Source organism: Theropithecus gelada, chromosome 5 (assembly GCF_003255815.1).
Source record: "Theropithecus gelada isolate Dixy chromosome 5, Tgel_1.0, whole genome shotgun sequence".
Classification (NCBI taxonomy): Eukaryota; Metazoa; Chordata; class Mammalia; order Primates; family Cercopithecidae; genus Theropithecus; species Theropithecus gelada.
Genome location: NC_037672.1, coordinates 73,275,197 through 73,289,349, shown reverse-complemented (window position 1 = coordinate 73,289,349; position 14,153 = coordinate 73,275,197). Strand labels below are relative to the sequence as shown.

Sequence of the window (14,153 nt, the reverse complement as noted above, 5' to 3'; positions counted from 1 at the left end):
GGACTACAGGCACCTGCCAACATGCCCGGCTAATTTTTTGTATTTTTAGTAGAGACGGGGTTTCACCGTGTTAGCCGGGGTGGTCTTATCTCCTGACCTCAAGATCCACTCGCCTCGGCCTCCCAAAGTGGTGAGGTTACAGGCGTGAGCCACTGTGCCTGGCCAAAAATGTTATTTTCAAAAGAAAGTCAGGCCTCCTACTCATCCAAATTTTACCAAGATTCAGTGCCCAAGGATACAACTTGTAGAATAATAACAAATGAGAAATTTGAAATGTTATGCCCCACCAGTTTTTAATTTATTGTCCCTCGGATGCAAATACAGCTTTATGATACCGAATCAGGATCATGTAAGCATTCCTCCTTTGCCAGGTAGTTGAATGTTAAGCTTCCTCAATAGAGGACACTGGAGGGATAGTGAGGTGGTTGATACAGGAAGGCGCATCCCTTCCAAGGACAAACTCCTCAGTTATTCAGAAATGTTTATCATTAACGTTGGAATTTAAGGATATGTATGTAAAAGAATATACTTAAGAATACTAAATAATATACTTAAAGAATGTAAGAAGAAAACTTCTAATAGCACATTTGTTTTATCTTTTAAGAAATATTGCATACTGCATATAAATTAATTCAGAAAACTCCTAAACCATTAGTTCTTGACATAGATAGATTCAGCTTCATATGTTATTTTCAAGATAACATTTACAATTATTTTATTTTTATGTTCAAGTTCTGTGGTGCTTGCATATCCCTGTCTTTATGCAGCATATTCAAAATTAAAAAAATATTGCAAATATGAAGAATGTTATATCAATTGTATCATTCTATGTGATTGCTTAGAGTTTCTGTGTTTAAACTTTGTTAACTGAGATATTTAAAAGCTTGTAGAATCAATCTCCACGAAACAGACACATCATATTATTGCAATTTTTGTAATTCAATTTACTATGAAATTTTTATGACTCTCCATCCTTCATGTTCACATATTTTCCTAAATATAAATGTACATATCACTTTATGTGAAAAGACTTCTCAAAATTAAACCAGTGAAAGTATTATTTGTTCACTCATGGATAGATATAGAATCATGTATCTGGAAATATGGTCTAAGAATTTCAAAGAAGATCAATTTTCAGAATATACTTTCCTAATGAAGAATATACTTTATTAGGAATATATTTCAGATACATTTCAGATACAGAAATGTATCTGAAAGTATATTCTGATACATTTTCAGAAGACACTTCATTAAGAAAATATAAACAGACTAGAATTTAGTTTTTGTAGTACATGTTGAGCATCATTATTGCCTCAGACTAATATATATATATATAAGTTTTTTCTTCAAACTTTAAAAAAAAAGACATTACTATAATTAAAGTGCATGAATGCATTACTTTTTTCTTTTCTTGGACTTTGTTATTTTTTTCTTTCTAGTGGCATGACTATATATTCAATATTTAATAAAGTAAAATATTCAGTGTATATTCTCTTCTAGACATTAAAATAATTTGTTTTATTACCAACTGTAGCTAAAAATATTTTTTCATAGCAAAGATTACTGTAACAATCTTTTTCATGTGTTACAAATGATCATTATGCCTCTGTTCTATCTGATTGTTCAGGCACATCTCTTGTCAGACAGAAGAACTGCTCTTAAGTTGGTTTCTTTCTTCTCTGTGATTTGCTTTGCAAATCTTTTTCTGAATCCAGAGGCTGTAATGACCAATATTTAAAGGCAGGATTTGGAGAGCTTTTTGCCATTTATTATGCTTTCTTCAACATAGACCTTAAAAATTATTGCACAGGCTATTTGACTCTTTATTCCATCTACAATTTACTTTCCCATGTTATGAGCAGAGAATAAGAAAAATGATTATACATATTTCTGGTTTGTGTATACTCAGTATTCCAGGTATTAAAGAAGTCAGAAATGTCTGACTTGACAAATTAAGGCCAAGAAATAGTGACATCTTATTGCAGGAGAGAAATCATGTAACATTATAATCTAGAGGGACTGGACTAAACTTGCTGGACCATATCTATAATTCCTAACTAAAGGGAACTAGTCTAGTATTTTATTTTGTGTATTATTCTCCAATTACAAAGGGTCATTACTAAAGTGAAAACAGTAAATCAAGCATATTCAAGGCATCATGTAGAAACCATCTTTAGTCTTTCTAACCAAGGATTTTACAAGGTTGCATTGTTTTGGATAGGAAGTCAGTTACGGGCCGGGCGCGGTGGCTCAAGCCTGTAATCCCAGCACTTTGGGAGGCCGAGACGGGCGGATCACTAGGTCAGAAGATCGAGACCATCCTGGCTAACACGGTGAAACCCCGTCTCTACTAAAAAAATACAAAAAACTAACCGGGCGAGGTGGCGGGCGCCTGTAGTCCCAGCTACTCGGGAGGCTGAGCCAGGAGAATGGCGTAAACCTGGGAGGCGGAGCTTGCAGTGAGCTGAGATCTGGCCACTGCACTCCAGCCTGGGTGACAGAGCGAGACTCCGTCTCAAAAAAAAAAAAAAAAAAAAGGAAGTCAGTTACGACCATCTATAATTTTGAAACAAACAACATTCTCATTAACAAATATTTTGTATTTCATGAAGGATTTGAGCTTTAAACTCCCATGTAACACAAAAGACTTGTATAAACACCATGTTAAGAGACTTGGTCAAGTTTTGCTTGGCTTATATGCTAGGTCATAAATTTGTCTTTAATAGTCACCCTAGCTTCCATGGTAGGTCTTGACTCAAAACAATGTGATCCTGCCAAACTGCAAAACATACACTGTGTAACCCACCTTGCCTAATAGTTTTCAATTATTTCCCACTTAATTTTTATGTAATTTTCTGTTTTCATATAACCCACTAGTTCTTTTTTGTATTCCTCATTTTTATTCATATCAGTTTTCTCTTTAAAGGCCAAGTCTCAGTTACCTTTGTCTTAGAGTTGAACTCAATTTGTACTGTAGTTTCTATCTCCTACTTCAGTAGTCAGAATAAAATCTGTCTTGCCATTTTTAAGAAGGATCTTGCTGTTTTTCTTGACAGGGACACATATAATCCATATCATTGCATTTGTTTATATAGAAGAGTTTTCTTTACCTATGTAACAAACCTGCACATCTTGCACATGTGCCTCTGAACTTACAATAAATGTTGGAAATAAAAAATAAGATAACATAAAAATAAAAAAGAGGTTTCTAAAAATGCACAGTAGAAATACGTGTTTCTGAACTTCTCAAATAAACAGCCTGAGTTTCCAGTGAATCTCATTTTTTTTTTCAGTTTAGAAATATACGTAAGCAAGCATTAAAATGGAGTTATTTTAAGGTTTCTGAAATTAAAATTGTATATTACCTAATGTTTAACAAAGAGTAAAATATTTAAATAAATCAGGAAAGGCACAAGTCTTGTGAAATGTAGAGGAGAATTTTGCAACACCTTGATGAATAGTGGTGGCATTAAATGTCATGACCTTCCCTATCATGTCTGCCTGCTTTAGATCTCAAACAGTGCTACTCTCTTTTCATTTCTTTCTGGTCTTAACAAACTTTTGATCATCAAACAAGCAATATATTATGAAAAAGAGTAAAAATTGCCTCACAGGCCAGCACAACCAGAGAGCAGTACTGGAACCAGGTGAGATTGTTGGGATGTGGCAGCAAGTACTTGACTCCTTTGTGGCACATGACAAACTTGATCCAGAATACTGTTTGGTCCATGGGCTTCATAAGCTGATCATAATGAATGATTGATAGCCAGAAAACATTGTCTTTATAACTAAAGGAAAATCAAATAGACATAAGCTTATAGAATATAAATTATAAATATGTGAAAATTTTGTGTAGATGTCAGAAATTAATGCTACATAAAAGTAGATGAAAAAATATTTCATTTCATGGTGGTTATAGAGATTTTGGTTTATGGGTTAGAATTTGTTGAATGCATAAGATTTCAAGATGTGAAAGGAGAATTGAAGAGAGGGCAAGTATTTCTATCCTAGAAATTAAAATTAGTTAAGTCCAAAGGATAAAAAGAAATCATTTGAGAGTACAGAGGTTGAATTAGCCATTAATGAAATTGTAATGAATCTGGTGTGCAAATTTCAAAATAGTATCAAAGTCGAGAGATAGGAGACAAATCTTTGACAAGGTTCAGGTCCATGTCAGGGCAAAGCTGATAAGAAGTTGGCATTGATCAGGAATTAGTATTGACATTATATCAGTGAATTAGTGATTAAAAGTGTAAAAGTAAATGGCCTTAGTTTGAATCATTAACTGATATCTACTGGTCCTTTTTTTTTTTTTTTTAATGTATCTCTTGCTAGTTTTTTTTTTTTATTGTTAAATTGAATGAATAAGAATGGTATCTTTCTTATCTGATTATTGTGAGTAGTCATGCAATGATTCTTAGGATACTTGGTAGAATTATTCTCATCATAAAGAGACTCTCAGTAAATGTTCACTATTATTACTGTTTTTCTTGCATTGTGATTTTAAAATCTAAGTAGTGCTTAATATTTTACTTTGAGGTATTGTAGTTCCATTTATTTCCAGTATTGAAATAATTATGGACTAATAAACAAGGAATAAGGATGAATATAAGTACAAGGCTTACCAATTCAAAACCAAAAAGTGTGAAAGCCTGGCACTGTAGCAATAGCAATGGAGGTAACTTCTCTTTTTGATATTCAAAAAACAGAGCAGGAAGGCTCTGTTTTTCAGAGGAGGGAATTAATTCTGATATGTATTTTTAATACAATTGGGAAAAACTATAACTAAGAAGTTACATAATACAAACTACCAATATAATGCACACCATTTTATATACATTCAATGGGTATCAACTAATAAAAAATTATCTTTATTTTTCAACACAACATTGTATGTATTAATATTTATAATATTATCAAAATAATAGTAATAGCAAAACTAAAATTAATGTCTCTACTGAAATAATTTAGAAACCATATATTTCTGTTTCAGATATTTTGGCTATTAGACAGGAATATTCCAATCTATGTCTTTCAAGCCAATTATTTTTTGATTTTATAAATTTTCCAAATAAGCAAAAGCAACCACAACCATAAGAACAAAGAATATGGCTACATTTATACAGTATGTTCCTTTCCCAATAATTTTTAAAGGCAAATTTGAAAGCTCTAGTTGTTTACAAGTTATCAGTAATGGGATCAAAATGTTAGGACAAAAAATTTGGAAAGCATTAAATATAATGGTAATTAGAGATTGATTATGTCTTGCTGATTTACTGAAAATAAGTTACTTTACAAGAGTTTTAAAAACAATGAAAAAAGGTAACTAAAATGAGATGATGGACATGTTTATTTGCTTCATTATGGTAGCCTTTTCACTAAGTGTTTATATCCCATAATATCACTTTCTGTACCTTCAATAGGCAAAATAAAATTTACTTGAAGAATAACATTTGATGAGATCTCATTCTAAAAGACCCTCATGACTGTGCTGAAAATTAGTCAGTGCTGTAAAAATATTTATGCTTCTTTTCTTTAACTTTGCTCTCAGTCTTTCTTATAATCCTTCTGTTACTATTTTCAGTAATTCCTTTTATTTCACTTTTTGGCTATTTTAAAACTTATGCAGTATACTAAAACCTCTGACAAATGTTTCCACTAAAACCACCAAAATAAGATTGTGATACTCACAATTATTTATTGGCGATTGCTTTTAAGCGTTACCAAAAAAAGTGTACTCAGCATTGTGTTCATGTTCAGAGTCACTGCTGCTTCCTTGGCATTCATGTGAGAAGTTGTCAGTACATGCTATGTAGTTAAAAAATTACATTCATGAAGAGTCATTAATGACTGCTTTTAATGCATTGATCAAATCTGTAATTGGCATTGTTTTTGAGTCTACTCTAACAGCTTCCCCCTTAGCCTTCACGTGAACAAACTTATCGAGTTGATCTGCAAACAAAGGAAGGCCCACCATAGGGATCCCATGGTTGATCCACTTATTGGTGTCATTGTCTGCACCATGAGGTATAAAAGCTTTGGTTTTTAGATGACCTAGGATTAGATAAACTTTTGAATAATTATTCCTAAAGAGTCTTAGAATTAAGATGAGCAATGCTCAATATGAGGCAATGAAATGGGCAATGTTCTCTAGATAACAAATTACTGTAACAGTCAAACTGCACTAAAATTACTTTCAGATCTCAGAGAAAGAAGCACCAAGTCCTCTGGGATGATCAGTGAAGACTGCACAGTTAAGAAGTGGTATATGACTTGTGACTTGAAGAATGAATGCAAGATTGTCATGTGGACAAACAGAAAGAGTACACTGTGGATAAAGAAAACTGCATATTCCCTACTCCAGCCCCCAAAAAGCATTATGCATGCTAGAACATGTTCTCTTAGAGAAATAGCGGAGTCACTGAGGGTGATATGGCATGGTGTCCAGGGCAGCAGGGAGTAGGGTGGTGGTGATGCTCAAATAGAGGAAGGACAGGCCACCCTCCATCACAAAATATGTTACCACTTCATAATAAAGACTGGGGATTTATTCCCATAGAAAATGAAGTCACTGGTAATAAAAGAAGAGCTGTTATTTTTCATCTACATTTGAAATATCTAGCTACTAGGAGAAAAGGGTAGGTGTAACATTTGAATTAGGAGATGGACAACCCAGAAAATGGTTGAAAAATTATTCGCGAGATGTAACTACACTTGAAATAAAGTTAATTTGTTTCTGGTCATAAAAAAATGTGACTGTATATAATAAAATGCCAACAGTTGTAGTTTATTATATTTCCCCCCAGGACTGGAACATAAATGAAAAGAAGTAAGATTTTATTTTTGAGTTTTTAAATAACAAATGGTGAATCACAAATTTTCTGTTGTACTATTTTTATCCTGATTGGCTATTACCCAAGTTTTCAAAAATTTATTCTTCAGAGTCTTACCAAGAAGGCTATTCTGGACTACCCACTTGTACAGCTGAGTAACTGTACTAAGGTATCTTATTTTCTGTCATCAAATTCCCATAGATCCATATAGATAAGGGAGCCTACCGATGAGAATACATGGACACATAGAGGGAACAAAACACCAACTGGGGCGTTTCAGAGAGTGGAAGGTTTGAGGAGGGAGAGGATCAAGAAAAATAACTAATGGGTACTTGGCTTAATACCTGGGTGATGAAATAATCTGTACAACAAACCCCCATGACACAAGTTGACTTACATAACAAACCTGCTCTTGTACCCCTAAACTTAAAACTTCAAAAAAAGATATAAAGTACCTTGTTTTATGAGTCAAATTCAAATTAGAGCATGTCTATTAGAATTCTAAAAAGAGACTGGGCACGGTGGCTCACTCCTGTAATCCCAACACTTTGGGAGGCCGAGGCAGGTGAATCACGAGGTCAAGAGTTCAAGACCAGCCTGGCCACGATGGTGAAACCCTGCCTTTAATAAAAATATTTAAAAAATTAGCCAGGTGTTGTGGTCAGCACCAGCAATCCCAGCTACTAGGGTGGATGAGGCAGAGAACTGCTTGAACCCAGAAGGCAGAGGTTGCAGTGAGCTGAGATCGTGCCACTGCACTCCAGCCTAGGCGATAGAGAGAGTCTCCATCTCAAAAAAACAAAAAACAGCCGGGCGCGGTGGCTCACGCCTGTAATCCCAGCACTTTGGGAGGCCGAGGCGGGCGGATCACAAGGTCAGGAGATCGAGACCACGGTGAAACCTCGTCTCTACTAAAAATACAAAAAATTAGCCGGGCGCGGTTGTGGGCGCCTGTAGTCCCAGCTACTCGGGAGGCTGAGGCAGGAGAATGGCGGGAACCCGGGAGGCGGAGCTTGCAGTGAGCTGAGATCCGGCCACTGCACTCCAGCCTGGGCGACAGAGCGAGACTCCGTCTCAAAAAAAAAAAAAAAAAAAAAAAAAAAAAAAAAAAAAAAAAAAAAAACAAAAAGAGTTCTATAAAGATGGATATCACCCACTTAAATGCTTTCCATATGGTTGATAAGGAAATTAGGACAAGGCAGGGTAAGTAACGAGAACTACTAGAAAACTGAAGTAAATAGAACAACCATATTTCCTTGACTTGGTTTTATATTAAATCAGATTAAATAAAATCATGATGTTTTATACATAGTGACTTAGATATTGAGATAATAAATGAAAAATTCAAATATTTAAGTAATCATTTGGCGGACGTAATTCCAGTGTAAAGAAGAGTAACAAATTGCTAATGGTCCACACCTTTTTTATTAATGTATTTACTACATTCACTTTCATCTTCCAAATACAATGTTAAGCTTTTCATTTCTAAAGCAATGAAGTGGGAGTGAATTTATTTATATTCACTTGTTTCATAAGTTACATTCTCATATCTGATGATTATAAAGAAAGCAAATCTATCAATCATCTATGTATGATTTCATAGTTTCAGGGTTTCAGCATGTTGGCAAGGCTAGTCTCGAACTCCTGACCTCAGGTGTGATCCACCTGCCTCGGCCTTCAGTTCAGTTTTTGAAGGAGAGCAGACTATCCAAGATTCATTTATAGTTAGGTATATTTTGCAAAGTGAAAAAACAGAAGTAAATTCAATAATGAATCTCTACAATCCAAAACCATTTAATACAATCAAGAATATCTTTCTTATCTATTATCACAAACATCCCAGTTTCCTCCTTCTAAAAAGTTATTTCAAATGTTAAGACACAATTAATTCTACCCTATTAATTTGCTCAAAAGCAAAAATAAATATGTACCGTTCAGTATACAAAAGTTACACAGTAAAAGTAAAAGTGTACATACATATCTTTGTTAATTGGCCAACTTATTAAATTTACATTTGGTCATCCTTACTCTTAACATATGTATATAAATGTAGGTCACTATAAATAAAAAAAATTACTTCCACACAATACATGCTTTCTTCATGATATCTTAACCTCATTCACTTCTCAATCATTGTAAACTTAGATAAACCCACAGTTTGTGGGACAGTTAAAACATACAAGACAAACATCACATATTTCACTAAAAATCTGGGCCGACTCATTTTTATTTGCCCCCTGAAATGAAAAATAAATTAGAATTGAAGCAGTGTATTGCTGTAACTTATTTTCAAGGTAAATGTGTTCTCTTATAATTACAGAACTTAGATTGAAGACGTTACTGGTAAACTCCAATACAAGTGCTTTTAAAGAGAATTTAATATTAAACCTTGAGACAGCATAGGACAAACCCTATAAAATTCACTTTTCTTTTTCAAAATAAAAGATCCTTTTGAAACTCAGTATCTTCAGTTATCAATAGTACTGCATTATAAAGCTAGTTTATGCAATTCTGCATAGCATTGGTCAAAATGACAAGTAATAATAAATAAAATTAAAGCATTATACAAACAAGATAAGTCATTGAAAATAATTTAAGGCCTTGAAGTGAATTAATCAGTCTAACTTAAAGCTGAAGAATAAACCATTAATTATCCACCTGAAATGCAAGCAATATGCTTTTTTAGCTTCTGTTCTGTAGACCAAATAACAGAAACAACTCTTCCTTATGGTTTATGGTTTATTTTTAGAATCCTTCTGGACTTGAATGACTAAAAGTCAATTCCATTTTTCAGTTGTTCATGGAAGATTTCTGACTGTTTTAGCCATTTGTGTGGAATGCCAAACTGTGGACACTGCGCAGATGCTAGTGCTCAGAAGGCTTCTGCTACTAAGTAAGGGTGAGACTGAATCATGGGCTTCCACCTTGACGTTTCCATTACATCGGTTGCTTGGTTGCTGTTCCAGTTTTTCTTATGTTTACACCCAAGTTGTCGAAGTACAATGCACCTATTAATAATGTCTATGGCTTGTGCTTTCAATTGTTCTGCAAAGCGCAAATCTGCAAGGACAAGGGTATCAGCAATATTTTCTATTGAGAGATTACTAGACAAAGCTTCCTCACACATGACCTTCAGCTGTTCCCAATGCATGTTTGTCTGCAGCTGCCAACAAGTTTTCAGCCATTTTGTCAAGGTTTAGTCCTTTCCCTGTGTTAATGCATCTCATCATTTCTTTAAAAATATCAGCGTCTAAATCATTTATTTCCACTCAATTCTTTATGCTTTCTTCCATTTCATGTTCAAACATGGCATTAAAAACTAGGGATTGAGGTACAAGCAGATTTAAAAGCTTTACATTCTTCTCCTCTCACAACAAAACTGCAGTCTGTAAATCTCGTGTTTTCCCAGAGATTACCTACATCTTCTAGTCTACACTCAGCCACCTTCAAAGTAATTGTATTAGTATGTTCTGATATGTTTACTGAATCTTGGACCACACTCATCTTGCAAAATAATCTAAGCTTGTCATCTGGTAAAAGACTATTAGCTTCGTCAAGCTAAAGGTTCCCTCTAATGAATTTTTTAAAATCTCAGTCCTTCCCTTGCACGAATTGATATGTTCTTTGGCTTTTCATTGCTTTTATTTCTTCCCTTTTGGCATTCAGAAGGGAAAATTTGAATTTTGCTCACACTTCACTTTTTGGAAAGCTGACTAAATGCAAATATAAGGACAAGAAATCTTTACTTTTGTTATCTAATCCCTTTGGGTTTACCCTCAGGCACCATTTCATTTTGTCATTTGGGCCAAGTGAAAATGTTGAACTTTTTAACACCTCACCCATTTCCTCTTGACAAAAACTGAAGTTATTAATGGTCTACGTGTTGAACACTTTACTACTTTGACCTGTGTATAACACTAGCTTTCTACTATGGGACAAGAAGTTATATCTCTAGGTAGAGGTGGGGCAGGTTCCTGAGACATTGCCACTTTATTGCATTCTTTTAGGATTTATGTAGTACCTCACACAGTTGATACCTTACCTTAGATGTCTCAGAGAATTGGTGTTTGATTTTCACCAGGGGCATGGTTGAGAAGGGCCACCCTCATATTTTCTCAATTCCTGGGTGTGCCCTGGCTGCATCAGCTCCGAGACACCGAGGCTGTGCTGGAGGCAGCAGGGTTAATGGCGGCAAGTCCCTGTGGAGGCACCTTCACCGACCCACATTCCTCCTCCCTTGCCTGCCTTCCTTCCCGATCTCCCTCTCCTCTTGGTGTCATTCCTTGCTGCAATAGAGTTTTGCATCCACATACCTCCTTAGTGCTGTTATTGACAAATATATTACATATGTATAAGTTAAATGTTCAGCATTACAACTATATATATGTATGCTTTATATAATTGCTTCTTAAATTTGTTAAGAAAGTTAAATAAATATGAATTTATATTATCTGTTAAAATTACATAATTATTTATTCAGGTGTGTTTTTTATTATGTGGATTCACACTGCTTTCTGTGTTTATTTACTTTTAGCTTGGAAAATTTTCTTTAGAATTTATTGTGAGGCAGATTAGTTAGCAATAACTTTCTGTTTTTGTTTGTTTAGAAATGTCTTTATTTCATCATTTTTTGAAGATGATTTTGATTTTGTAGTATGAAGAATTTCTGGTTGGAAGTTTCTTCTTTCAGTACTTTGAATGTGACAAACCATTGCCTTAGGGGCAGCATTGTTTCTGATGAGCAGTCAGCTATTAACGTTATCTGAGTTCCCTTATATGTGGTTACTTGTTTTAGTCTTTGTGCTTTATAATTTTCTTCCTTTAGTTTTCAATCTATTATTATTGTGTTTCTGTTTGGATCTTTTTGTGTTTACCCTAACCTAAGAATTTACAGAACCTCTGAAATGTGTAAATTAGTGTTTTAAAAATAGTTTATAGGATATTTGGGGCATTATTTTTGAATATTTTCCACTGAATCTTTCTCTTCTTCATGTGATACTCGTGTTTTGCCTATGTTGCTGTGCTTAAGTGTGTCCCAAGAGTCTATAAGGCTCTGTTTATTTCTGCTCATTCTTTGTTTCTCTCTTCTTTGGATTATATAATCTCTGTCGATCCCTCTTCAGCATTTTTTGGCTCTTATTTTTCTTCCTCAGATATGAAGCAGAATCCTGCTTGTGCATTCTCTATTTCTGTTATATTTTCATAGCACTATGTTCACTTGGTTCTTTGAAAAAATATAACTTCTATGTTTTTCTACATATTCTCGATTGAATGTGACACTATCTTTGTACCTTAATTTTCAGGTTTATATGTGATTTCCTTTAGGTCTTTGAGTATATTTACAATGTCTAATTTAAAGTTTTGCCTGTTAAATCTACAACTCATCCTTTTTTTTTTTTTTTCCAAACAGAGCCTCACTCAATTGCCCAGGCTGGAGTGCAGTGGCACGATCTTGACTCACTGCAATTCCCACATCCCGGGTTCAATCAATTCTTCTGTCTCATCTTACCAAGCAGCTGGGATTATAGGCATGCACCACCAGGTCCGGATAATTTTGTGTTTTTAGTAGTTGGGGTTTCACCATGTTGGCCAGGCTGGTCTTGAACTCCTGACTTCAGGCAATCCTCCCAACTCGACCTCCCCAAGTGCTGGGATCACAGGTGTGAGCCACTGTGCGCAACCTAACTCATCCCTTTCACAGGCATGTTTTATTGCCTATTTTCCCCATATAGCAGTCCCACTTTCCTATTTCTTTATATATGTGTTAAAATTTGTTAAACCCTCAATATTTTAGATAATATGTTATAGTTACTCTGGAAATTATACCCCCATCTTCTTTTAATTCTAATTGTTAATTTGTTTGGTGAGGAGATGGATTATTTTAATGAAGTCTTTTTCCCTTGCAGTGTTATTTCCTTGGTGTTTCTACTCAGAAAGTGCACCCTTGGGTGTTTTCACAAACCCTGGAATAACAGTGATTTTAATAGGAACACTCTTTGACTCCTTTCTGGTTTGTTTGTTTGTTTGTTTGTTTGTTTGTTTGTTTTACATGCTCAGTCTACCTCTTAAACTTTACAAATTATTGGCTGATTGATCTTTTTCTTTTGATATTGCCCTTTGGGCATAAATTACTTCATAGTCTGAACCAATAACATTTAGGCACTTTTGCAGTGATAGATTCTGAGGCATTTCAGGGTGATATGAACACAGGAAACACTGTTCTTTTCTGTCTTTTTTTCCTGATTAGTTAACTTTCTTATGGTCTCGTTGGCATCACTCATGAAATTACCACCTACTTTAGCTGTTACCAAAAAACTCTTCGTATTTTGACCACATGCTTAGGCTTGAATTTCCTACACATTTTTTCATATAAAGTGAATTGCTGTCATGAAAGCTTTAGAACTCTTTGTTTAATGGTCTCTTTCCTTGGGAGAAAGGTATCATCAACCTTTGCTCCAGAGCTAGGGGCACGGGCAGTGGCACACTTCTGTTTGTGCCACTAAGAGTAAGGTGCTAGCCTATAGTCTTGATTTGCTTCTTCTCTCCTGGAATCTCCATCCTATAAATGAACTATGATAATGACTATTTGGTACTCAGAGGTCTTAGTATGCTGTGCCTGAGTAAAACTTCTGTGCTTTGACAGTGGCTACATGAAAGAAGTGAAACTTTTTTCACCTCTCTTGCCAGAAATGTAGCCTCTGTAACACATAGTTGAGGTGTCTCTGTGTGAAAAATTTAGGAAGCTTATTCCCTCCCAAAAAGATAATATAGCCCTCTTGCAGAAGTTTCACAGAGGGGCAGTCCAATGTTCTCGTCTCCACCAGCTTGCAGTAAAATTTCTGTTGCACTGAGGGAGGGTAGGCTAGAAAACAAGACATTGTTTAATGCCGCAAGCTCTTGCTATTTTAAACAACCCTTAGTGTGTTCCTTAATAAATGTTTATGTGTTTGCTGCATGTTTTGAGAACAATTCCTAGTATATTATTAAATTTGTTAATTAATTTTATTTTTTAAACCTTTCTCTGTTTGCCCAGAGAATACTCACTGGCAGTACTTGCAGATGCAGCATTTACCTTGAGATAATTTTGTCACAAAATATCTAGCTTTTATTATCATTTTTTCATTCCTTTAGCATTCCAACTTTGGAAACAAACAAAAAAGAATTCGATTTTTAGCATTCTGTTGGTAGTAGTGCTATTTCCATTTACAAAATGTAGACATTTTCGATTGCTGAAAATGTCAAATTCTAGAAAATGTAGGATGATATTAATATTGTTCTCGAGCAGTTGTTGGCTGAAGATTAATTTGATGAATTCAATTT

General features: G+C 34.7%; 1 pseudogene; it reads right to left on the bottom strand.

The window, feature by feature from the left end:
* Nucleotides 1-9,603: 9,603 nt before the first annotated feature.
* Nucleotides 9,604-10,495, bottom strand: LOC112624324 (annotated as a pseudogene).
* Nucleotides 10,496-14,153: the final 3,658 nt, after the last annotated feature.